Raw genomic sequence first — 24,611 nt, forward strand, 5'->3', positions numbered from 1 at the left:
AATCCTGTGCCCGCTCCAGCCTTCTCCTGAAGGTATGCACTCTGTTGTCTTCTCAAAAATGGAAGACTCTTAGCAGCAAGCTGGCTATGTTTGTAGCCGAGGCAAATAAACAACTCCTTGTTATGTCTGCAGATGCTTCCCCTCTCTTAACAAATAATGGCAGTGTTTTATTTGTAGAAGGAGTAAAAGAAATATGAAGTCCAAAAATCAAGATGAACTTGGTGTTCTGTACCATTATGTTAACTTGATTAGGCTAATCTGTTTTCAACCGGTAATTTAAGCTTTAGGCTTGGAAAATGCAGTAACATTTACATGTTTGAGTATAAGAGTATGAGCATTTTAAGAAATAGAAAGCCTTATCAAAATTCTACATTAATAAAAGAAGCTATTGGTGCATCAGAGACTTGAAGAGTTTCCATGTGCAAGTATGCAAGCACAGCTACAGATTCTTTCTGTGGTTTTAATTCTCAGTAGATACCATTGGAAAAACTCTTTCAGACTCTTTCAGTAGAACAGGAAATTAACTCTCAGAAATAGTATACCCCTCAAGTTCTAACCAATACGAATTTTAGTAATGCATGTGTCATATTTACTTTGAAAAGCAACTTTTCCACATAAGCTTGCTACAAATGTAACATATAAAGAGAGATTTCACTACTGAAACCTTCTGTTCAACTTTGTAGGAAGGCAGTGGATGCTTATTGCATTAGAAGACCTGGTAAAACTGAATGGGGCAGTAGTTTTATTCCTACAGCTTTCAGGCTAGACAAAGATGGCAGTGCTTGTACAAGTGAAAAGGTAGAGACAGCAAAGCAAACAGCTCAAGCTCACAGACTTGCAGTCATTACTTCCTGACAGTGATCCCCTGTTATAACTAGAAAATGTTAAGAGCAACAATTTTTTTTTTTTTTTGTCCCTTGAGAGACTTCCTTTTCCTGCTCATGGAGATGGGAATTGAATAGATAAACTGTTCCTCTCTACGCTAGAAAACAGGCTAAAGCAGTGAAAAATGGTTCAGGCTGGGAAACGTCACCAGCTGCATTCTGCAGGGATCAGTAATCTCCTCACTTCCTTTTGAATACATTTACAAAATGTCCTGTGAGATGTCCCTGATGTGACAAGTCTAACATCCAGTTTTTTCCTCTTCAGCAAAGGCAACCAGCCCCATAACTAAGATGACACAAAGCCTCAAGAGCTGAGAGGAAAAGGAGCTGGGTTAGGTAAACGACAGAGGGAAAGGAGGCTCTGTGCATAACTGCTTACTCAATGAGAGATTTGTGCAGTGCATTCTGCACTTCAGCATGTTATCTGGGGACCCTTTCCTTTCAATCACAGCAGTGAGAAATAAGGATCCAAATCCCCGCTGGAATTGTGTCTCTGCTGTAATTCTTACTCCTTGTGTCCCCAAGAGCAGGTGGAAGCAGTAATTCATACTCTGCTTTCCAACCATGCTACTTCTAATACAAAGATTGGCTTTTGACATCTAAAGCTAACTAACTCATCGTAATTCATTTGGGTACCTATTTCCTTTGGAAAAAGACCAAAGACAGTGAGGGGCTACAAAGGCAGGGTTGCTCCAGTGAAAGTCCTCCCACTATGGCTAGATCTCGTTTGCTTAAAGCTTTCGTGTGCCAGCTTGAGACGTATGTTTGCAGACAGATATCACCTCCAAGTAATCTTTAAAAGCTAAATGCTATCAAATGGTAGACACACAGAAAAAGGAGGTTTTTAAAATGGAAATTTTACCATAGGAGTTAAAGATACAGTTGTGTTTCTTGTCCCAGTCAGAAGCAGCTTGAATACAGTCTCTTATGCAAAGCCAGGCATAAATATACTTTCAGTGGAAGCTTTTGTTTTGCTTGGTGGTTGATAACGCATTTTAAAAAGGTATTCAACTCACGTGTTTTATTTCCTTCGTTTGGGCACTAGAGGGACTCTAGAGTTCTGTTACTGCAAGAAACAGCGATGTTGAGGCAATAATCACGTGGTCACCTTAGCCTAAGTGTTTCCAAGGGGAAAGGTGACAAAAACTGCCCAACTGGTTGTGGCACATGCACATAGACTTACAACATGCCATCAGGGAGAGTGACTAAAAGCTCCACAGGATGCTTTCCACTGCTCTGTAATTCACATTTCTGCTCGCAGCTCTTGTGATAATGAATAATAAGAGCTGGCTTTGACCTGACTGCTCTGTTCACTTAGCTGATATTGTGACATTGGCATTGAGTCGTGGGCTGTACTGTGTTTTGGAGAGATTAAATGTTTCCTTCTTTGTTCAGAAGGGAAGTCAAACACCTAGGATGCCAACAATTACAGCTCGACAAACTGTCAGAGGAGAGGAAGCGTTTTGTTACCGCATACAGTAAGAGAAGAACATATATTGACACGGTCTGTTTTAGAGTGGCATTTCTCAGACACAGTTTCAAATGAATCGTTTTAAAAAGAACTACAAACAATGTTCTTCCTTCTCCTTTCAGCAGGCAGGCAAAAATCCACAAAAATTTCACAAGCTAAACCTCCACACAGACATCCATAATTCAGTGTGTCAGAGCTTTACTATAAAGCTCATCATTTGTGAAGTTATGTAAAAATCTCCTTTGTAGAAAAATCTTTCCCCACTATCTCTTAGTAGGAAGATGCTTTTTGATCTCTGCATGAATATTTCTAATAAAAATACTTGCGTGTATCTTAACATCTCTGACATAAATTAGTTTTTTTTCTCTCTTAAAACGCCTAGTGTCAACACTGCTGCTGAATACTTAATGTAAAGTATAATGTAATTTGACTAGATAATTATCTGGGGGAAAATGGCGAATGCCGTGTTGTTTTTCCTGTGTTTGTTTTTCATCTTTGGTGACTGTTGGAAGGAGAGCTGCAGCTGAATGACTAACAATCTAAGATTCACCTTCTCTCACTGCAGCCTGCTGCTGAAAAGATACTGCTACAATACTGCATGAGTGAGAGGCATCGATTTCTGCACGGCGCATGGAATTCTCTGGGCCTTTCTATGGTCAATATATCACCCTGATCTCTAGGGACATTTATAGACAGCACACAGCCATTTGGCATGGTGTCTTACCATTGAGATTTCTCTCCCATGATATGCTTGCACTGTTTTTTTCCCCCCAAAAGTATAAGCTGTCTTTTTCTTTTTTGTATATTATAAGCTTAAAATAAATCTAATTCTACTTGCATGAAGTATCAAGTCAACTGCTCATTTCCTCTCAGCCTAATTAGGCTTTATTTGAAGCCTGCGTTCCTGTTACCTAGGTGGTGAAGGATATAGCAAAGCTCTTGTGCTTGTGGAGCTGTGTCTTTGCATGGCTGTGTGGGAGCACTGAAGAAGACGGCAGGGAAAGGCATTGCTGCACCAGTAGAGTCATAGAATCATAAAATCACCAAGGTCAGAAAAGACCTCCAATGTCATCTAGTCTGATCGTGCACCTACCACCAATGTTTCCCCATCAAACCATGTCCCTTAGTACAACGGTAGGTGCTGGGTGTGCTGGTTCATGGGTGTTGTGCACTGAGCAGGTGTCTTCCCCGAAGGCTGCAAGAAAGATGGCCTGCAGCAAAGGTTTCCTCTGGAAGCATCTCCTCCAGATTCACATACATCACTGATGGAGAGCTATCAGAGATCACAACGGCTTTGTCCTCTTGGCACTAACTGCTACTGATTTGCAGATGATATCCATGATTTATACATGAAATGCTATAACAAGGAAATGGTTGCGGTGGGAAGCTCTCCCAGGTAATGTGAGGAGAGAAAGATGTCTGTAGCCTTAACTCACAAACTCAGACATTGAATGGGAAAAAGGCTGACATACAAATACATACATACATATATATATATATATATATATATATATAAATAATTTGGGATCTGTATGGGAACTGCTGAGTCACGGCCTGAACCTCTGATTGATCACCTGAGGTGAGCCATGAGTCAGCCAGAGGAGCACAGGTGAAGGCAATGACCTATTTAAGAGCTGGCTACCAGAGGGGAAGGATCTCTTCTGGAGATCCCCTCTTTTGGTGTCTTCTGGTGAGCTCAACCCAAGGGTAAGCTCTTCCACTTATTCTCTTTTTGTGATTCTTGTCTGCTTTGCCTTACTCTCTTGATTATATTGCAATTATAACATCTTGATATCTATTGATTATACACAATTATATTGTGATTATAACATCTTGGTTATACAGGATCCTTGAGTCACTTTATTGACACTGATGTGAGACTGGAATATACTCCAATGCTGAGGGATTTCCATCTGCCATGGCAGCTGAAGAAACAGAAGAAGCAGTGAGGCCTATGCCTTCCTGTACCTGTTTTGATCACCCAGCCTAAGGCATTGAAATTAGAGTGGAAATGCCCATGAAGAAAAAGCACTTCTGAAAACCATCTCTGAAATCAAACGAGGTACCTAGAATCAGCGAAGCTTCAGCAAAGCAGGGACAGGGTACTTGCCGTGTGGTGCAGCACAATGAGACAGAACCGAAAGGTTTGGCAGTGTTATGTGAGCGATGCAGTGAGAATTGCTGGTTGAGACTCTGACAGCCCGGCCTTTGCACAAACGTTTTCAGGGAAAACCACTAGATTCATTTGTTCAGGGAAAGAAAAAGCCACTAGAGCCTGTTCCACTCATAATCTGCAGCAGAACGGCAACCAAGGGACACGGAGCGGGCGCGGCCAGTTGCAGCAGCACTGCCACGCCGCCGCCGCCGCACGACGGCTGCCTTTGCCCTCGTGTTTCTTATCTCACCCAAGGAATAGGGAAACGTTAGCTGCCGTCCCAAGGGGCAGAGGGGAGAGTTCGGACCGGGAAGCCGCTAAGCGGCAAACAGAATACCTTTCATCGCCGAAGCCCAGCAAAGGGCCGGAGAGCTCAGCACCGCACCAGCACAGCTGGAAGGCGGCAGCGGCGCGGATCCCGAGGTACGCTTTTCCAACTATCTCACCGCTCCGCCTCCTAGAAGAAAAGGAAAAAAACGCGAGGTGCTTCGACCGGCCTGACTGGAAGCCCCGAGGCGAGGGGACGCGCGGTCCAGCACGCACCTGGCGGCACCGCCGTGCCGGGCCGCGGGAGCCGCCCCGTTCAGGTAGCGCTCCGCAATGCAGGGGCCGCTGCGGGCGGCGGGCCGGGCGCGGGGCGGGGCGGCGGCGAGGGGCCGGGCGCTCCGTCACCGCCGCGGGGGCCCCGCGGGAGCGGCGCCGGGGCCGAGGCGGGGCCGGAGGAGCGGGGCGGGTCCCGGGGGCTCGCGGCGCGCAGGCGGCCGCGTCCCGGCGACAGCCCCGAGAGCGGCGGGGCGGGTGGGCTGGACGGCGGAGCGGCCGCATCTTTGCCCCTCGGTGCTCCGGTGCCGGTAGCTGTCCGCGGCGCTCAGGTAAGGGAGCGCGAAGCGGGGGTCCGCCGGAGGAAAGGGAGAGCGGAGAGAAAGGAGCGAGCGGCGGCGGGCTGGGGTTCGGTGGTCCGGGCGCGCCGCGGGGGGCTTCCCTCACAGGGCGGCGCGCGGGAAGGTCTCGCGCCGCCCCGGCGCGTGGCGACTGCTAGGAGCCGATAGGCGCGAGGAGGGCTCGTGCCGCCCCCCGCGCTCGGGCGATGCCTTTGAGGCGCGGGCGATGCCTGTGGGACGCGGGCGGGCGGCAGGGCGGCTCCGCTCACCTCCTGCAGGTAAGCGGCGGGGCCGTGACCCCGGAACGCGCTGCTTTTATCCTCCTGGCAGCAGTCGGCTCGGGTCAGCTCCCCTTAGGGGTCTGAGCATCCGTAGCGCTTAAAACCCTGTGAAGGATGTCACCTTCTGTCTTCTCCCACCCTCCCCCTCCTTCTCCTAAGCTCCTCTAAAGGGATCTGTGAGGCTGAACAAAGAACGCTGCCTGAGACGCGGGGGTGCCGCGGGTGTAAGCGCTTCTAATTTGCTCTTGGTGGAGGGGGAGGGGGGGGGGGAAGAAACGCGCGTGGCCGCTGTAACCGCAGCGGGGCGGCGGCGAACAAAGCCTCGCTGTGGAAGAGAGCGTTCTGCGGAGCGCCCTGCTCGAGCTGCTGCAGGTGGGAGCCGCGGGCGCGCAGCTCCGCGCTGCGATGTGACGAATAAACGCCGCTCGCCTCAGGTTGGTGCGTACGTGTGTGTGTGTGACCCAGCTTTGGGAAAGAAGGGGCTGCGCAGCTGCTTTCTGCCTTCAGGATGCCAACCGAATTCATTTTCCGATGGAACTTTCAGGTTTCCTCTGAATAAAGATATTCTCTGACTTGGTGGCATTCAGTGCAGGCTTCTTCCTGATACAAAATAGCAGGCTTTCACATAAAGGGGTTGTACACGTAAAATCACTGATTGCATACGTACACGTTGTTTCTCCTACCAAATATTCTAAGTTCCTGCCCTCCCTTCTCGTGATCCCCCGTGTCTTTGTGGCAGTGATTCTCTCCAAGAACCGTTTGCTGTCCAGCACTTGTGCTGCTCCCCATCCAGCAAACCTGTCCCTTTTGTTTTCAGACGTGTTCTTCTTTGCAGGGTGGAAGCACGTCTCCTCTCTGTTCTGTATCTCCCCCTTCCTGCCCAGACGTTTGCTTTCCCCATGGAGCCTTTTTCTTGCCACCTGTGTGCTGCTTTATGCCTTGACTGTGGATATCAGCTCTGATGCACCCAAGAAGAGCTCAGCTGCAGGGTGTGTTTGTTTCCAACAGCTTCTCTCACTTCCCTCCCTACTGGATGACGTGATTACAGCATCTCAGCCCTTGCTGAGGAGAGGAAGAGAATGTGCAGAGAGAGCTTTACCTGATGAAAATCCCCCTGCCGTTTCTTGATAGATAACTAAGAAGTGAGAGAACAGACACCTTTCCTATTTGTGATAGAAGCTCTATGCACAGAAACTCTGTTAGCACAGAGACAGCCTGGGTCAGTTTGTGGATGGGTGTGTGTTTCTGCTGTTAATATTTTCAAAATGTGGTATGTAAAAATGGTGGGTGAGCCCCAAACTCACCTCAGTAGCACCTCAGTTTAGGAACCAGAGTTCAGCGCTGTGCTTTTCATTTCACCAGCTTACAGAATGCACTTGGCAGCAGGCAGGACCCCAAATTTGGTGTGGTACCAAGTCTTGGTGCTCAGGCAGCAGCACTGCAGAGCCTTACAGGTGAGCTGAACCAACACACTGCACCCCTTGGGCTTAGCGAGGCCATTTGCAGAGCAAAAATGAAGGAAGCAAGTGAGTCCTTGTGTGGCGAGGCTCGGGAGGAGAAGTGGTGCTACTTCTCCCTCCATCCCTTTATGTTAAGGATTCGGTTAATGGAACTTTATAATTTGTTGCACCCATGTTGTGGTTTGCCTGCGGGTGTGCGAGAGAAGCCAAAGAGCTGTCATCCTGAGAATAAAAAGTCGCTGTTCTTCTGTGGAGAATTTTAGCACACTCTGAATGCAGTTCATTGCGCTAATAATGCAGTTTGTTACATAAAGGAGCGTTTGAACCCTTGATTTAGAGATCTGATGTAATTGTTATGGTATGTTATGTCAGTACCCACTTAGCTGGGCTCTTTAAATATATTCTGACAATAAAAAAATCGTCATCATTTAATGACCCCTGAGGTCCTGCGCTGGAACGTGAGTGATTACAGTAGTCCCTAAATGAATTGCTGCGGTCTCTGGGATAAGAATTCCCTTGTTACTTGGCATTTTTCAGAAGCATACCCCTCCTTTCGGCCTGCACCACGCTGCTTTCTGTATGAGGTACTGTTTGCAAAGCCGTGTACCTGGATTCACGAGAGGAAACGTTTGCTCTTTGTACTGACACCAGAGCTGTTTCTGGTCCCTCTCGGTATGGCCCTGTTCTTGCTGAACAGTTGTCTGAGCTCTGGAAATTGCTGGAAATATCTAAACACAGAAACGGGTGGGTGAGGCCCATTTCAGACTCTGCTGGACTATTTCAGCAGTCACCTCCAAATGTGGCATTTCATATACATGTGTTGGAGACAGGTTTGTTTTCTTAAAGGAGTGAGAAGAGGGAGAATTCAAAAAGAATTTAGCTTGTGAGGACTTGATGATAATGGATTTCAAAAAATTGCCTCTTTATTACTATAAGCTCTATAAAGTCAGAAGGCACTGACAGAACCTGTAAAGGAGATGAAGCATCTGTCAGATGTGGAATCTGATATGCCACAGTAAGACAAATGACGAACAGCTCAAGGAGGGAAAAAATAAAAGCAAGCTCTAGTAGTGCTTCTCTGTAAGTTGTGGGTCTGTCCAAAGTTGAGATCTCTTTCCCATGTAATACCAGGCACTGGCAATGAGGATACTGGGAGCTCATCTGGTGTAGCCTTTGGCTCGTCAAAGATAAAAAGCACCCTTTTATCCTGTGGCTTTATTGGGGTACTCTTAAGAGAAATTCTTTGCCTTTAGCACATTTGTGGCTAAATTGAGGCTTTATCCAGAAATGGATTAGAAGTGTTGCAGTTAATGTGCACCAGTGGGTAGCAGCCAGAAATCTGGAAAACTGCAGTGTTCTTGAGCCCTAGGGCTAGCTGGCTTCCCAAGGTACCTTCTACACTGAATTATCTGATGATCTGGGCTTTTCATGTGTGTGCTACTTCAAAGTCAATGGGTGTACTTGAAATGTGTTTCCATTTTACAGTATGTGTGGTAAAGAACTGGGACATGTTGCCCAGAGGTGCTGCGGATGTCCTGCCCCATCCCTGGAGACATTCAAGGCCAGGCTGGACGGGGCTCTGAGCACCAAATCTAGCTGCAGATGTCCCTGTTCGTTGCAGGGGAGTTGGACTCGGTGGCCTTTATGGGCCCCTTCCTACTCAAGCCATTTTATGATTGTATGTGCAATTGTTCCTCAAGACACAGAGATGGTTACTTTTGTCTGTCTGGATTTATTACATGTTTCAATACACGCTTAGTTCTTGAAAATGAATGTTAAGCATGCTTTAAAGTTAAGGCTCACAGTTTTAAACTGTTTTGCTTGGAATGGAAAATAGTTTAAATTCAGTGTCCACGGGCTTAGTTGTGGAAAACCCCTGATGATTGGTGGTGCTGAGGACTTCCAGAGAAGGCATGGGAGTGGGCAGTGTTCCTTGAAGTCACTAGATTACAGAGGAAACAGATACAAGCATTGAGGGAGAGTGTAGCAGTGCTATGTTTAAATGTGCTGGTGCCTTTTCCCCCTGTTCTTTTCCTTCACATACAGGTGTGCTTGTTAGCAGTGATTCTTAGTGCATTTGAGTTAATAAGGAAAAACCAACAAGAGAGTGATTTCTACAGGGTGGGGCAGATTTAGTGAGGCACTGATGGAAATGGGTGGTTTCCTAAGCCATCTGCCTCAGCAAAGGAAAAAGCTTTTCTTTCCAGGGTAGGGTAAATCACAGGTTGTGCTACTAAGCTGCAGAAGGATGTTTTAGAAGGACATTAAATGTGACATTTGTAATTGCTTTCTAGGTATTGGAAGAAGAGACTGATGCATCCGCGGGGTTAATTTGGATTGCTGTGGCCACATGGGTTGACCGTGCTAGCTGTTAAGAAGATTTGAGGTCTTGATTGACCCATTTTACTTTAACACTAATTGTTTGCTGCTTTATTAAGGAGAAATGATGAGCTAATGCAGTTGCTCCTTATGGTTTTACACTCACTGGTGTAGAGTAGAGCAGTCACACAGATGAAACTGATCTTTATTCTTTTATCTTGACTGGGGAGGAGAAGAAGCTGTCACAGCTGTGCCGTGTTGGTACTCAGTATCTAGTGGCTTTGTTAGGGTGCCAACTTGAAAGGAATTGTGGTGCAAATACGAGACCTGGGCAACCTTGGTAATATAGAGATTTATCAAATCTCATTGTTTTTGGTAATTAGAGACAGGTGCTGGCTGAGTAGTCTTGACCAACATGTTCTGTTTTTGTTTGTTTTTTTTCCCTAGCATTTTTAAACATGTTGTTTTTCTAGCTTTACGTGGTGGAGTAAGTATTTGTTTATTTTAGCATGCAGTGTCTGTCCTCCAGATGAAGTAAGCGTGCCTAGCTATATGAGGAAGGTGTGCTGATTTTGTTGTAAGCAAGAGCATGAGGTGGTGAGAATCAATAGAACCACATTGAGTTAATTGAAACCTAACTTGCACCATCGGGAAAAAGACAATTCCATTCTCAGCTCTGCTTTCTCATTATTGAAAATCTGGGATGCTTTTGCACGTGAGGGGGATAATCATTTATACCAGTGAATGCTTGAGCTACAGATCTGTGGGTAGAATTCAGCTCTACAGGCAAATTCTTTTCCTTAATTTACAAGTGGTGCTCCTGGGTGCAGGGACCTGAGGAATATTCCTTGTCTCCTGTTGGTCACACCCCCTGAGAAGGACTAGTTATTAGGAGTTTTCTGATAGGAGGCAGCGTTGTGAGCCCTAATGCAGCCAGATTGCAGCAGCTTCCAGGGACCTGAGTCTATGGAAACTTTCCTTTCTGGTGTAAAACTTGTTATTTTTCTCCCTGAGGGAGATTGAAATTAAATATCCAGTATCCGTTTGCAAAATTAGCTGTATTTAATGCACGTGCAACCTGTGGATGAGGAATATTAACAGAACAATACTCTGGTCATGTCAGCTAACTTGACAGCATTTAATTATAAGACCTATTGATTCAAACAACCCTACGTTTTCACTTGTATTTTCTGGAGAGACCGATAGGGGCTGGTTTCTGGTTTAAAACTGGAAGCTGTCAGCTCTATTTTGAGGAGCGTGCATTATCTGTTAGAGCAGCTGCCTCACAGTGTGAAACTTGCCACTTCTCCTGAGCTTCTGATCTTGGGTGCAGTTTTGATGAATGAGGTGAGAAAATGCCTCAAAATGAGAACACAGGGTAAGAAGGCTCAGAGCAGAGTTTTTGAGAATTCTGGCCCTTGGCCAGATTTGATCCTGAGATGAACAGCAGATGTGCTAGAAATGCTGCAGACCTTCAAAAGGGACCAGAAACCGGGTTCTGCTGGCCAGGAGAGTGGATCTGCCCCTTTCCCTGCATAAATCAACCACTGTGCTGTCCAGAATGTGTCCAAAGTCACCTCAGCTGGCCTTGAGGTAGAGCTAAGTCTCTTTTTTTTGTCTTCCCCGTTCTTCATATCTTCCACAGAAGGTGACTGTAATAACTAGGTAAGCCAATGCAGGCAATTGCAAGACACCAGGCCACCAGTGGAAGGGCCCTGTTACTCTCTGAGAAATCTCAGAGGGACTGTGAAGGAAGCTTCATTTCTGTGTTTGTTGTGAAATGGGCCGACACTGCGTGTTTGAAATCCTTTGACTTTAGGAAGAGTTCAGGTCTGGATCTGACTTGTTCCGTTCTGGGGCTCGTGTTTGCTAGCCAGCCCTTTCTGTGCCAAGTTACTCTGTTTTCTGCAGCAGCTTTGCTGTGGCTGCCAGGTTGGAGCTGAAAGATTTGATCCCTCAGGGAGGATTTGTCTGGACTCTGGACCCAAGGTTGCACACTACAACACGGCAGCTCCAAGCACTGCCATCCAGCTCTTGCAAAAGTTGACATGATTCCAGCATGCCCTGGCTGATTGTGGAATACAGACCCCAAGGCCTTTGAGAGTCCCTGTCCTGGTCTTTCATCTGCTTTCACGTGACCAGGTAAGATACGGTTGGGTACCCATTTCTGCTCTGGCCATGTGGTATCACTCAGAAAGCAGAGCTGCTACTGGGGCTATAGCCTGATTAACAGCAGCTGTATGTTCACGAGCACTGTGCCTCCACTGCCAGATTCCTGATTGCTGGTGCCCCACGTGCTTTTCAGGTGTCTTAGACTGCTCTTTGGGAGCAGTATTGCAGAGTGTGGTGGGTAGGCATGCTGCTGCTTCTGTTTGCAGCAAGACTGTGTTCACACAGTTAGGCATTAGCTTGCTCTGCTTGACTCATGCTGAACTCAGTCCTAGCTTTTATTTCTCTCAGCAATTAGAGAATGCATAGGAAAGCTGAGGAGAAACTCTAGGGGCTTCCAAAGGGGAGAGACAGATGTGTAGCTGAATGGTTTGCAAAGAAAAAGGAGAGTAGTGCTTGCTCTTCAAGGGATGGTTTGGACGCTCAGTAATTCACATCCCATCCTGCTGGTCAACCAGCAGCTCGGGGTGGATCAGAGATGAAAGCAAGTGTGTCAGTTATAAGTGCTTCCTGGCCTGCAGGGTTACCCTGCTTTCCTTCAGCACTTACCTGTGCCTGTATTAGAAAATTTGCAGGGCTGAGCGATGACCATGAAAACGTGAGGGAGAAGTATTTTCCAACACAATGGACAGAACTTAACAGCAAGCTCTTTCAACTTCATCAGAGCGGTTCTCAGTTTGCAGCGGCACAGGCAGGGCAGAGTTGGGCCCTCGGGATGCTGCTCCCGGCTGGCAGTCAGCGTGCTCAGAACACACCTGGAACCTGGTGTCTGTGTGGCTGCTGATCCAGAGCAGAGCTGGCATTTCGGCTTGGTGTGGGACTCGATGTGTCTAAAAGGAGAATGGCAAGCTATTTTTTTTTTATCCCCGCTGCCTCACCACTTCTTTCTAACATGATCAATTAGATGCCCCATTAAAAAATTTCCTCGAGAAAAATGTTGGAGAAACACATCAACCAGGAGGAAGGAAACTGTATATTTATTTTGGGTTAGAGAGGGGAAAATATTTATATTTTGTGGAATAGTAAAGAGAAAGTTGGCAGGCACACATGAGAGTAATTAAAAACAAAACAAAACAACAAACAAGCCTCTCATTTTTGGGGGAGTGGGGGGAGGGAGGGCTGTGGAACAGTTAATAACGTGATTCATTCCAAAGAGCAAGGGATAGAACGCTGTAAATAAGGGCTTTCACTCCATGGTGTTCAGAAAAGTTAAGCCTTTCAGGGTACAGGGAGCTGGTTGCGTTTCTGAAAAAGACTTAGGCAAATGTTTAACGTGAGCATTTCTTATTGCTCAGTGCTGTCTGTTACAGCATATAATAAACGTGTATCTGAGATCTTGAACAAAAGGCATAACGTGGCTATATATAATTTTATAGTTTGTCAGAATTGGCAGCAGTGATTTATAGGTGATACTTACAATTCTTTAGTTCGATTATTTAAAATGGCACGCTGCTAGCATTGTGTAAAACAATGTCAGTATGTGAAATGCAGCATCAAAGCTACTCTTAAGTGTGTATTTCAGTATGAATAATTGAGCACATACTTCTGTGGAATACATATTTTTTTTCAAGACCGGGTTGGATGGGCCCTTGGCAGGCTGGTCCAGTATTAAATGTGGAAGTTGGTGGCCCTGCCTGTGCTGGGGGAGGTTGGAGGTTCGTGATCCTTGAGCTCCCTTCCAACCTGGACCATTCTGATTCTACATTTGGAAAAAAAAATCTGTGGTCAAACAGCATTTGCTTACAGGGGCCTGTAGTACAGAACTGCTTCTATTGGTGAGAAAGCTGAATTCAGTCAGTTTGGTTTTTTCCTTCTTGTTTTTGTTCAGTGTTAGCATTAAGTGGAATTAATAATATATAGCCAAGTTTTAATAGATGGTTACTGTCACCCTCAAGTTAGAGGCATGTTTTATCACTTTTACAGTGGCTTTATTGTATTGGATCTTCAGATGCCTGGATGGCCATGTGTGTTTGCTTAGATGTACTGGGATTCTCCACTCCAGCACAGGGTGCCAGCTCCGATCTGCGTTGTTACTGCAACTGCCAGCAGGCACAGAGGGTCAGCCAGGCCTTTCCCATCACTCCTCTGCAGCCTTTGTATCCAGTCACAGGCCAGGTGAGGGATGACCTGTGCAGCTGTAGCCAGTGTTGCTCGATGTGCACCCAGGAGCTGTAACTGTGCTACCTTCCAGTTCTTTGGTCCATCTAGACTTAGTCATCTTTGAAGCCCTTATTGCCAGCTCGGGCTTTGAGGCAAGCAGCACCTGCTGAAGCAACGCCTGACCCACAGTTCCTAGGAGGACAGAACTGAGACTCTGTGGTAGTTGTGGTTTTTAGTGCAACTGTTCCAGGTCTGTGCCCTATTCATTGGCTAACTTCTGATTTGTTGGTTTTGGAGATGTTAAGGTGAGTTACAAAATCTTGCTTTGAGATCTCTTTATGAATTTGCTTTTGCTTGTCCTGTAACACTGCTATTCGTGAGGCAGTAACCTCTTATTACTGCTAATTTCTTAAGAAGCTGGCAGTGGCAGAGTTTAATTGGTATGAAGTATGTACCTTCCTGTATTGACAATGTTGATTTGTTTTTCTAATTCTGAGCCAGCAAATAGAAGTGTTGCAGAGTGCTGTGGAGGGATAGGAATACGTAACTGAGAGTTGGAAGGCCTGTCTGAAAGAGAGGGATTTCAGGGAAATCAGTGTCCTTCTTGTGAAATAAAAATATAGGATCTAATGTTTCTGAATAGGCTGTGATACTATTTGACAGATGTGAAATTAAACTTCTCTCGCCCTGTGTTTTTTTTCAATCGCCTCTTCATGTGAATAGTTCTGATAGCTAGAAGACTGCCCCCCTATCTTGTAGTTCAGTTTTATGATTGTAAGGGAAGAACATTAAGATGGAAGATGACCATGAAAACACTGCACTTGGCTCCCTTCCTGCTGACAGTCAGAAATACACTTGGTACAGTCTTTTGCTGCTGCTCACGGGGAGATAGGTCTGGTAACAAGCAGCCCTTCCAGGCTTCCTGCTGCAAGCAGAAAATCAAACTTGCTTGCAGTAAAAGCCTTGCCCGTGTCTTTAATGAAGGAGTGTCCTGAGGTGGAAATTGTCTTTCTTAGAATTAGAGGAGTAGGAGGAGGGATGTGCTGTGAGGAAAAGCTAAGCCAGGAAACACCTGGCAACCAGATGGCCCCTAGCATGCTGCATCATATCCACACCTTCATTAAGGATTACTGTGGCTGCCTTGGAGTAATAGACTTAGACATTTGGGGTCACAGAGAATTAGAAAATTGTAGTAAGTTGCAATTAAACGTGAGTTGTTTTTAGTGGACAAAGAGCAGAGCTCGAAGCTGAATTAGAGCTACTTGAACTGTTAGAATTTGGACATAATACGGGTGCTTTTTTGTGAGCACGCAACAAAAGAGTCTGTGCACATCCGTCACAGACACAAAGCAGCCCAGGATGATGGCAGGTGGGCTGGAGACTGCAAAGCTGGGAGCGGTGGCGGCAACAAAGATTTGGTATTATTCTGCTCCCCCAGGGCAGCTGGTGCTGTGTGCTTCTGAATATTTATGTGTGCAGCGGAGTTTGCACCGTGATTTATAGAAGCTTGACTCACTATTTTACACTAATGTTCAACCTGCATTTCATTTTATTTAGTGTTTCCCCTTCAGTGTGTCTGCAATCCAGAAAGGGCTAACTCGGGAGGTTTGAGATTCTCTGTTGTGGGACCGCTTGGAGGGAACTAGAGGTTTGGTAAGCACTGTGCTAATACACGACCTTTTTCTGTGTTGGTGATCAGTCAGCAGCAGCATGGGATGGGTCAGGAATTCAGGCTGCTGCAGTGCGGGTGCACAGAAGTGGTTGTGAGGAAATTGCTCTCCTGCATCCCCCATATTCTCCTGCCTACTCCAGCAGGTAGAAGAGGCATGGCGGTACTGAGGTATGTGGGTGGGTTTTGGCTGTCCTCCTGCCATGCTGGAAGGTGGGAGCTGCCACTTCCTACAGGAGTTCTTTTTGTGTATTGTGGCCCTTGTCTCATGGCTCTGGCTGAGTCGGGGCTAATGCAGTCCTGCTTTGGAAGGGCTTTGAGCTGAATCACGGGGGTAACAAGCCAGGAGCTGACCTTAGTAGTCCTGTGCCTGTGTAATTGTTGGCTTTTTGCTGTCCTTACAAGCACTTTGGGGCATCTGCACAAAGCTTCAGTCTTGTGCCACCTCTGGAATTTTTTTCACACTTGCTGGCTTTTGTCCTTTGCATTTCTTGAGCAGCTTCTTTGCAGCAAAAGATCTAGTCTGTTTCTTTTTAGAATTTGATATTCATTTACTATTCAAATGCCAATTCCTTTTTAGTGTTCATATCAGGACCTGCTGTGAATTTCTTGCCGTGAGTTCTGAGAAATCCAAGTCAAAATTAATGTTTTAAACGTCCTTTCAGTTTTTAAGGCATCCACTTAGGGGGGTTGGTCCTGCAGCCGAGATCCTCCTTGAAGACAAACTGGCTTCCAAGTGCTGGGTAGGTTGTTGTTTGTTTCCCTTAAAGATGAGCTGATAATACCCTACTGAATGATACAGAGTAGCCACATGAATATGGAACAACTCTGTCATGAAAGGATGGATCAAGTCATTCAGTAAGCCTTTCCTTCTTTTAATCTCTGTGAATCTGGAACCTATAAGGTATTTATTTTTTTACCCACGGGAGAGGAGTAATAAATCTTCACAGTTCTTGAAAGCTACTGCCCCAGGTTAGACAGCCTTTACATTAACAGTTTGTTACCCAGAGAGAACAAACGACCCTTTTGTTGTGGACTGATGCTGTCTTAGACCTGTGTGAAACCCCACAGTGGCACATGCAAAGAAAGGCAGGGAGAAGGTAGCCAGAGGATTTGGCGTGCTGCAGTTGTTTTTCCCCAGAGAGAAACCCAGCTGTCTTGAAGCTAAAATTGAAGTGTAAATTGGGAGAAAGGTGTAATTAGGGCACTTCTTTGGGATAGGCAGCTTCAGTCTTTGAGAGTGGGTTTTTTTCTGTTTTTATTTTTTTAATCATGGAGGAGGTGTCTGAGCAGAGAATGGGGAGGGAATGACTAGCAGCTGTGTGCTGTGATGGTGTTCCCCAGCTGGGGAAAGTTGTGATGAAGAACAGAGCTCTGGTCCTTATTCCTCACCAGACCTGCTGCTATAGGTAAACCTGGTAAGATTTGCGTTTCTGGATATCCGTGCTTGCTGCTCCTGTAATGCACTGATATAAGACTAACACGAGATGCTGGTATAAATCTTGTAGTAATTTTTCAGTGGCATTTGCAGAATCAGAATGCCATTCTTGTAAACTTGGAGGATTAACTCGAGCCTTGCTCTTAAAGGAGTCAAAGCAGAAAGCCAGGCACAGTAATCATGTTGTTGGGAAGGAGTTAACTGTAGCATGGTGGAGAACTTACTGGTGGCTTGAGCATGTATGAAGTAGTAGAGAAATTTGGAGCTAAGCTGTGGATGGAATTAGCCTGGAGAAGCAGGGGGGTAGAGTTGCTGGTTGGAAGCTCTCTTTGTTGTTTCTATTTTTTTTTCTATTGGCTTTTTGGCAATTGCTTTCATAGTAAGTGAGAACTGTTGGGAATGTTGTGTGTTTGTGTGAAGTTGCTTTAAAACCATGTGTGTCTGACAACTTCGGCAGTTCTGCTTATAGGCATTCAGCTTCCTTTCCTTTCTTTTTGTGTATTCTTTTTTCCAGGGAGACCTGTGGTGTAATTATGTAAAGGATGTTAATGGTAGAATAGTTTCAAGACTCCAAACTTGTACCTTAGTAGTAGTAATTAATACTTAAAATATTACCTTATCTAGGGAGCACAGTGAAGTGCTTTCCTTTATTGGGTTTTCATACAGCCATTCATGGTCATAGAGATCTTAAAAGGCTTGAGTTTTATTGCCAGAGCCAGCCTACAGTTCCAGAGCAGAAGATGACCCCTTTCAGCCTGACTTTTTAACAAAGCTGGAAAGTGAAGTTGTGTTAGATGTGAGCGTGGTCCTGTATGTTGGTGACTAATTTTGATGCCTAAAAGGTGTGAATGATGTTGGAATGGTGTTTTTAAAAAGCATGGTTTTTTTTCTGTGTTATCTGGTTTAATAGCTTAGACCACCTGGAACAGGTAACAAACAGAGCAGATGTTTGTTTTTTCCATTCTGAAAAAGCTGTTTAATTTGGATTTTGGCATTTAGATTTCTATGGTGACAACTGATGAAACCACGCTGCTTGTCAGATGGAGAAGTACATCTTCATAAAATGGCATTTGAGATGCTGGAAAGCATCTGTTTGGGCTAACACTGTCATTTATTCGGAGCAAGTAGCTTTGATACTTCCTGTAGTCTGCTGGAGTCATATACTGGTCTACTTGAAATTCAGTACTTGGGAATGCTCGGCTTCTTTTTTGATTTTGGGATGGGACCGCAACATAGAGGACTTTGCACAAAGGCCTTGTTCTGAATCTGACAGGACTCTGTAGAAAATGACCGCATTTCTCTGAAAGTTCTAAACCAACAGCTGTCCTTTCCTAGAGCATTATCCCTGTTCCACAACGCCATCTGCTAGTTACCAACAATTCAGCAGATGTTTTTTTTCCTGGAGCGCTGATAGTGTCAGGATTTCTTACAGAACTGAGACAGGGCCCTGTGAAGTTCCCTAAGACATTCCTGTAATGCTGATGTGGGTGCCTTTGGATAATTTTCAGTCGACTTTCCATTTTGCAGCCTTTTCATGTAAAATTTTAGGCGCGTACATAAGTATGTGTGCACGTATATATCTCCACTAAATGGAATGGAAATGCTACTCAAAGACTACTGTCTAATACTTGGGTGGTGTTGAACAGTCAGCAGTAGTGCCATTACTGTCAGTATATGAGAATTCTCCGCTGGACGTTTTCCAAGTGAAACACGTTTTACCTGCAGTCATCAGTACCGCTTCATTCAGCGTGGTGCTGATGCGTGCGGATGACTGACTCTGCTTTCTGCTCTCATGTGCTAGAGCAATAGCTCCTCCACATACAGAAGGACCGTAAATGGGAAGCTTTTCCTATGACAGTAATGACTTCTGTAATAAGAATAACTTAGTACTGTACCAAAGGAAACTTGTAGGGAATATATTTAGGGAATATGTAAACTCTGCCAGTTCAGTGGAAAATTCTAAAATAAGAAGAACAGCATGTGTGTTGATTATAAGATGGCTACAAGATAAACATTCGTATTTCAACTGACATGAGAAGAGCTACTAACTCATTCATTTCCTGTTTTGCCCTACTTGCCAGCTAGGTGACTGTGCAGTCTATATTGCTAAGTAGGCCCCTTAATCTTCTCCCAGTGGTGTCGTAGCATTTTAGGCCTTGTGAACTCTTGACTGAAAATCTTAAAAGGAAGAAATGCAGTTTTTGTTGTTGCTCTATGAAGGGAAATGTCCCGTGATTTGTTTCCCTTTGTGGTGGAAGATGGTCAGCAGCTGAAATCTGGTTGTCAAGAGGCCGATAGCAGTTCTAGGTATGAGTCTTGGCTTCTCGACTGATGGTTTTATTGTCCATAAGGAAGATTGCTGTCATGGAAGAGTATTCACCAAGACTGAATTTTCTGATCTTCAGAGCAGGCCTGAAACTTCAGTGTGAATTCCACTGGAGTGCAGGAGTGAAGGACAGAAAAGGGATGAGATATGATCTAGATTGCAGATTTTGCTGGTGTTGCGGTGCACTAAGGTGAGGGATGCTCTTATATATGCAAGGAGAACTGTGCTGATGGTTCCAAAAAGAAAAGGCATGTTTAAACTGAATATGTTTTCTATTTCCGCTCCCCTGTCCTGGATTCTTGTGTTACTTCTCTGGCAGCTTTCTGTGTTTGACGTTTCATTTGAGCTAAGCTTGCCAATGGATGCAGACAGAAATGGCAACCACCTCCTATGTTCAACGCGCTGGTGTGGGCAGGAAGCTGAGTGCTGCCTTCTGGGGAAAATGGCACTTCCCAATTCCTTGGTCCTGCTAAGAGCTCAGGGAGCTCTTGCTTCCTTTACGGTTTCTGAGCTGAGGAATGTTGCTCTTCGGCTCTAAGAACCCTAACGCACCACACACTGCCCAGGTAACAGTTCTGACCTTCTGATTCATAAGCATTCATTGGTGCACAGGATAAACTTGAATCCCTTGTGCCAGCCCCAGTCAGCTGCTGATTTGGGGACAGACTTACCGGGAGAACCAACAGGTCTATCTTTGAATGCGGGGCACGCATAGGAGAAGAGGGCAGATCTTAAATCAGTGTATGGTTTAGTTGTTTGTATTTTCTCAGAGGCCCTGAAGCAATGTAGCGCAGCTTTTTCAGTGCTGATGTCACAAAATACTGGCACACTCTGCCAAGTTCATGTGGGTGGAGAAGAAAGGAGGTGCTCTTTATTCTCATAAACACTTGTGCTTCTGTTCTCAAGGAGGAAAAAAAGAACTAACTTTCCTGAGGATTCTCTGAGAATTTAGATTTCACACAAACACTTTGGCTGAAGGCAGAAATGGCATTTCCTCTGGTGTCTTCAGTGCTCAATTGTTTCGTCCTCATTACGTAAGTTGTTAACTGGAGCACGTACATAAAAAACAAAAACCAGTTGGAGAGCTCTACAAGTCATTTATCTCCTGTTCATAATCTCCAGCAGAATTACTCATACTCATGGTTGCACCAAAGAGAGTGTTAAGGTATTATGATTCAGGTCAAGTGAAGTCGCATCCCTTCACCTGTAAATGGTTTTTTTTCTTCTCTGGTATTTAGATTGCAGAACCTGAAAGTTAGCACGAACATTCATTATTTTCATTAAGAAAGAAGCTCAGCAGCTTTTTTCAGTTACATTTCTTTTTGATAGAGGGAGAATTATTAGGCTAAAATCATCCTTGACGTAACTTAATCTCTCAGATTAGAAGTTAATCTTCGTACTAACATTTACATCCACTACGGGTTGTGGCATGGGGGGGATGCTTGTCTGCAGTTCACACAAATAATTTGTGGTAGGGCAGTATATGGACAAGTACAATATACTGTTTTTTCCTACTGTAACCACAGCTTCATTCAGATCTGCTTATAGAGTATGAATTATGATGCTTCTATAAATGGTATTCAGGTGAGTTCCTTCAAGGGGCACAGTTACTTTCTGAATACTTGGCAGGGCACAGTGCAGCCTGAAAATGAGGCACTCTGCAGAGGCTGCTCAGTTGGATTGATTTGCAGCAGAAGAGCTGTAGGGAACTGAAGCCTTTGCTATGCTGATAGGAGTTTTGAAGATGCTTTGTAGTTTTTCTTAATCTTAGTACCACGTGCAGCCTATAAAGGGAGTGCTTCACTGTTCTAGAGCTCTGAGATGCGTAAAGGCTTGTCAATATTACTTGAAATAATAATGATAGACTAAGTTCATAGCAAGCAAAGGAAGGGGGTGAGAAAAGAAAAGAAAACAAGTCTACTCTGAGATGGAACGAACTATACTATGCAGTTGTTTTCTGTCTCACAGTGTTTGGCACGGGTGAATGTAGAAGGTTCTCTTTAAGCTGCATGTCTCTGCCGGAGCAGGGAATTAAGCTGTGTAGTGACTTTAGCAAAGAGGAATGTGAATGGAAAGACACGTAGGGCTTTGCCTCTTGTTGTGTACTTCCCCTGCCTGTGCTCGCAGGTGGGAGCTGTTAGCTGTAGAGCTGTTGATTGCAGCACCAAAAGCAGCTTGTTCTGCTAATTGTTGTGACAGGTAGTGGCTGATAAATCTTGTTTGCTTTAATTGGCCTAGTAGTGCTTTTGAGTCAGTGGGACTAGGGTGAATAATGCACTCAAGATCTGTCCTAGTACCTTCCTTTTGTAGGCTATAGGTCTTACAACATAAATTATTAAATTACTGCAGGTGAAACGTCAGGGAGATTGGTCTTGGAGTCACTTGGGGATTGTGGAATTGCAAATTAACTTCTCATAGTTCACTTAATCAGAGTGTGAATTTATTTTTTTCAGAAGACTTTCTCTTTTGAGAACAATTGATGAAGCAGCTGGTGGAACGGAGGTACAGCTGTGACACCCAGCTTCCCTCTGAGAGCAGCAAGCTCCTTGCCTGGTGCTTTGTGTGCTCTGCGTGTCTCACCCACACGTAAGGGCTTCACACTGAGCTTCCACTGGGGCAGATAAGCCTGAAACCTCCTCAGCAATTAGTAGGGAGGGACAAAAATGATTTCTCCCTGAAATCTTAGCTGGTGTTGACTTCTTCATGTGACACAAAGAGGCATGAGGTTAGCTTCCAGCTCTTCCTTTCATGATCGATACTGCAAGTAAGATTTTTCTTACTGTCTTTTTTTTTTTTTTTAATTATTTTTTTTTCCCCCAAACAAACATTTTTACTGCTTTGCAGTTAGTTTGCATGTTTCCCATCCCACTGAACTGGCGATGTAGAACCAGTTTCCCCAAAGAAAATGAGAACAAATGTTCATTCCTTACGTGAATGGATCCGTTGCCTTTTGTGTGCTTGCAGGTATGAATGTAGGGGCCCAAACTTTTAAGGTTGGTATTTTCAAAAGGATCTGGGGATTTAGGTGTGCACATCTGTGAAAAGCAGTGGGAATTGGGACGAACGCTAACTCTGAACTTCTTTGTACACAGCTCTGTTAAATCACAAGCCAGCTTGAATGCAGCTCTGGGGTGCTTGCTGCTGTGCACTTTGTGTTCTGTTCTATGTAAAGCCAAGTAAGATGTTTCCCTGCAGAGGACCACCCCGGTGGGCAGCTGCCTGCATGGAGCTGGGTAGGGTGCAGGTTCAAGCTTTCCAAGTGCCCCCAGGCTAAACACACTGGCTCAGCAATGTCCTAGGGGACGTGAAGCAGAGTAGGCAGGCCTTGATGGAGATGCAGCTGGCGCTGATAGGCCTGATCTCTTGATGCCTTTAAAGATAAAAGCCACTTTAAGTCTTGAGCCAGGGGGCTCTTTTCAAGTGTCATCATCTCAGTTGATGGGATGAAAAGAGGAGTATGGCTTCAGAAGCTGTTTTTTATTTTAGTAGGGAAAGGATAAGTGAACTTTCTGCTCAGTTAGCTTTTCCAAGTGCTTCTTAAATTTGTCTTTAGTGCATTTGCATTGTGTTCAGTTTGCAATTCCTCCTCTCATTTTCCTCCCCTTTTCTCATTTCTGCTATCACGATGACAGTAAGTTTTCTGTAGAGCAGCGGGTTTAGTGGTGTCAAAAAAACCCCAGGAGTTCTGTTTGGTGGAAGTTGATTTTATGTCTAAAAATAGGGAAGCCCTGACTTGTCTCCTGGGCCAGGTGGCTGTAGTGCTGAAAACCACCTGTCAGGAGAGTTGATTGTTTTGTTCTTGGCAAAGTGTTTTTCTGGCAAAGAAGAATATGCAACTGTAGGAAAACAGGAGTTGTAACTGCTTTAGTATCTGATGTCAACTGATGTTGTACAACAGATGTTGTACAACAAGTGTACCAAGTATTATTTGTTTTGTTGTGAGGTCTGTTTCCGTCATAAAGATCTTCAGTATCTTTGGTTATAGGAAAGTAATAATTTGGAGAGTGATCTCCAAGAAGCTGCTGCAGCCTCCTTTACAGTAATAAGTGGTTTGCTTGGCAAATGAGCACTACTGTCAGCTGTAATAAGTGGAAATTCCTGAAGGAAAAACCAATACCTCTCCTTACTGTGGACAATTAATTTGTGTTTTTGTTTTGAGAAGAATCTTTCTGTGCTTTTTTTGGAGGCTGGATTAAAAGTCCTGGAAGCACAGAATAGTAAAGGTGCAGCGTGAGCGCAGCATTTGAGTTATCCTGCAGAGACAGACCTGGAGATTCCACCCTGGGACTTGGAGGTGATGAAACAACTTGCTGTGAATAACAGATCTAACAGTTGTTTTGCTGCTTTTGTAAGAAGCTGTTTGTGAATCATTATTTAATTATTCATCTTGCCCCAAAGATGGAGACATAACACTTAGTGAATTAACACCTTTTCTCATAAGTGACTGAAGAAATTACTGGGGAGCGAGATGTCCTCTTCCATTTGAGTTGTACAACCGTGACCATTCAGTCCTTGGCCTCTTTGCTGACCCTGACACTGAAAGGGCCAGCTGTGTGGATAATGGGTATTGCGACCTGGATTTCTGCCCACAGTGGATTGCACCATCAGGGAATTTCACGTAGGCTGTTTGCATGGGGTTGGGTGGGGCAGCTGAGAGTGACCTGGGGAAGAGTGGTGCAAACAGGTGAAGCTGTGGCATAATCCGAAGCAAGATTTTCTCATTTGTTTTCTTTTTGAACAGTGTGTGTTTGTGCCCAGTCCTGGCCAAGCTGTCTGCGTTTGAGGGCTCTCTCTCCCACTGTGGTCCAAAAGTCCTGGGTGCAGCAGTAACTCATGTGAGAACCCACCTTAGCTCAGGGAATTCACCTTGAGTGTGGGGCTGGCAGCCTGCTGGGGAGGGAACCCCCAGTTCAGAAGGTGGTGGAGTGCTTGTGATGGCTGGGGAGCTACTGCTGTTTTGTTTATTTTTTTGTAGACAGTGCAGGAAAGCCAGCTTTGTATTAAATTATTATGTTCTCTTACAAAATTCCCTGCAGTTTAAGTTTAGTTCTCTATGTAGAGCAAGTGATTGCATACCAGCTAATAGTAGGTCTTTTTTTCAGTGCTGTGGCAACTTGAGAAAGGAAATTAAAAGACTTAGGAAAGCTAGTGTGGCTGGATCAAAAAGATAGTGGATTGGTCCAGCCTTTAATTGTTGAGTGATGTGTTCAACTGTATTGTGCCCTCATACAATAAATCAGATGCTTGCTGGTAGCAGCTGCATGGTTTGTGTGCTCAACTCTAAGCGATCGCTGTAAGAAGTTTGATAGGATCTGTTGGGATTCTTAGGTAGGTTTCTAGGGGTTTAGCAGAGTTGCTGTCACTTAAAAATGTGAAGGATTGGAATAATGAACTGTCTTTGTCTTCCAAACTTCTGTTAAGCTGAAAGATCTTGTGATACTAGAGCAACCTCCCTAGC

General features: G+C 45.0%; 1 protein-coding gene and 1 long non-coding RNA gene across 38 annotated transcripts in view; one reads left to right on the forward strand and one right to left on the reverse strand.

The window, feature by feature from the left end:
• Positions 1-5,143, reverse strand: part of LOC125697034 (uncharacterized) — a 65,681-nt gene extending 60,538 nt beyond the window's left edge. The window contains exons 1-2 of the long non-coding RNA XR_007378652.1: positions 5,054-5,143; positions 4,848-4,967 (exon numbers count right to left, since the gene is read on the reverse strand). This is a non-coding gene — a long non-coding RNA (uncharacterized LOC125697034). The remainder of the gene's footprint in view (positions 1-4,847; positions 4,968-5,053) is intronic.
• The window catches only part of MAP2 (microtubule associated protein 2), a 192,535-nt gene continuing 171,930 nt past the window's right edge, over positions 4,007-24,611 (forward strand). For 33 of the 37 annotated variants that reach the window (XM_048953523.1, XM_048953541.1, XM_048953537.1 and 30 more), the window contains exon 1: positions 5,247-5,382. The gene's annotated coding sequence lies outside the window, so the exon portion shown is untranslated. Of the gene's footprint in view, positions 4,063-4,200; positions 4,934-4,985; positions 5,098-5,246; positions 5,383-5,549; positions 5,670-5,866; positions 5,897-24,611 lie in introns of those variants that run through there. The other 4 variants (XM_048953526.1, XM_048953528.1, XM_048953525.1 and 1 more) reach the window with 4 other exon arrangements.

The sequence above is a fragment of the Lagopus muta genome, chromosome 8, assembly GCF_023343835.1.
Source record: "Lagopus muta isolate bLagMut1 chromosome 8, bLagMut1 primary, whole genome shotgun sequence".
Classification (NCBI taxonomy): domain Eukaryota; kingdom Metazoa; phylum Chordata; class Aves; order Galliformes; family Phasianidae; genus Lagopus; species Lagopus muta.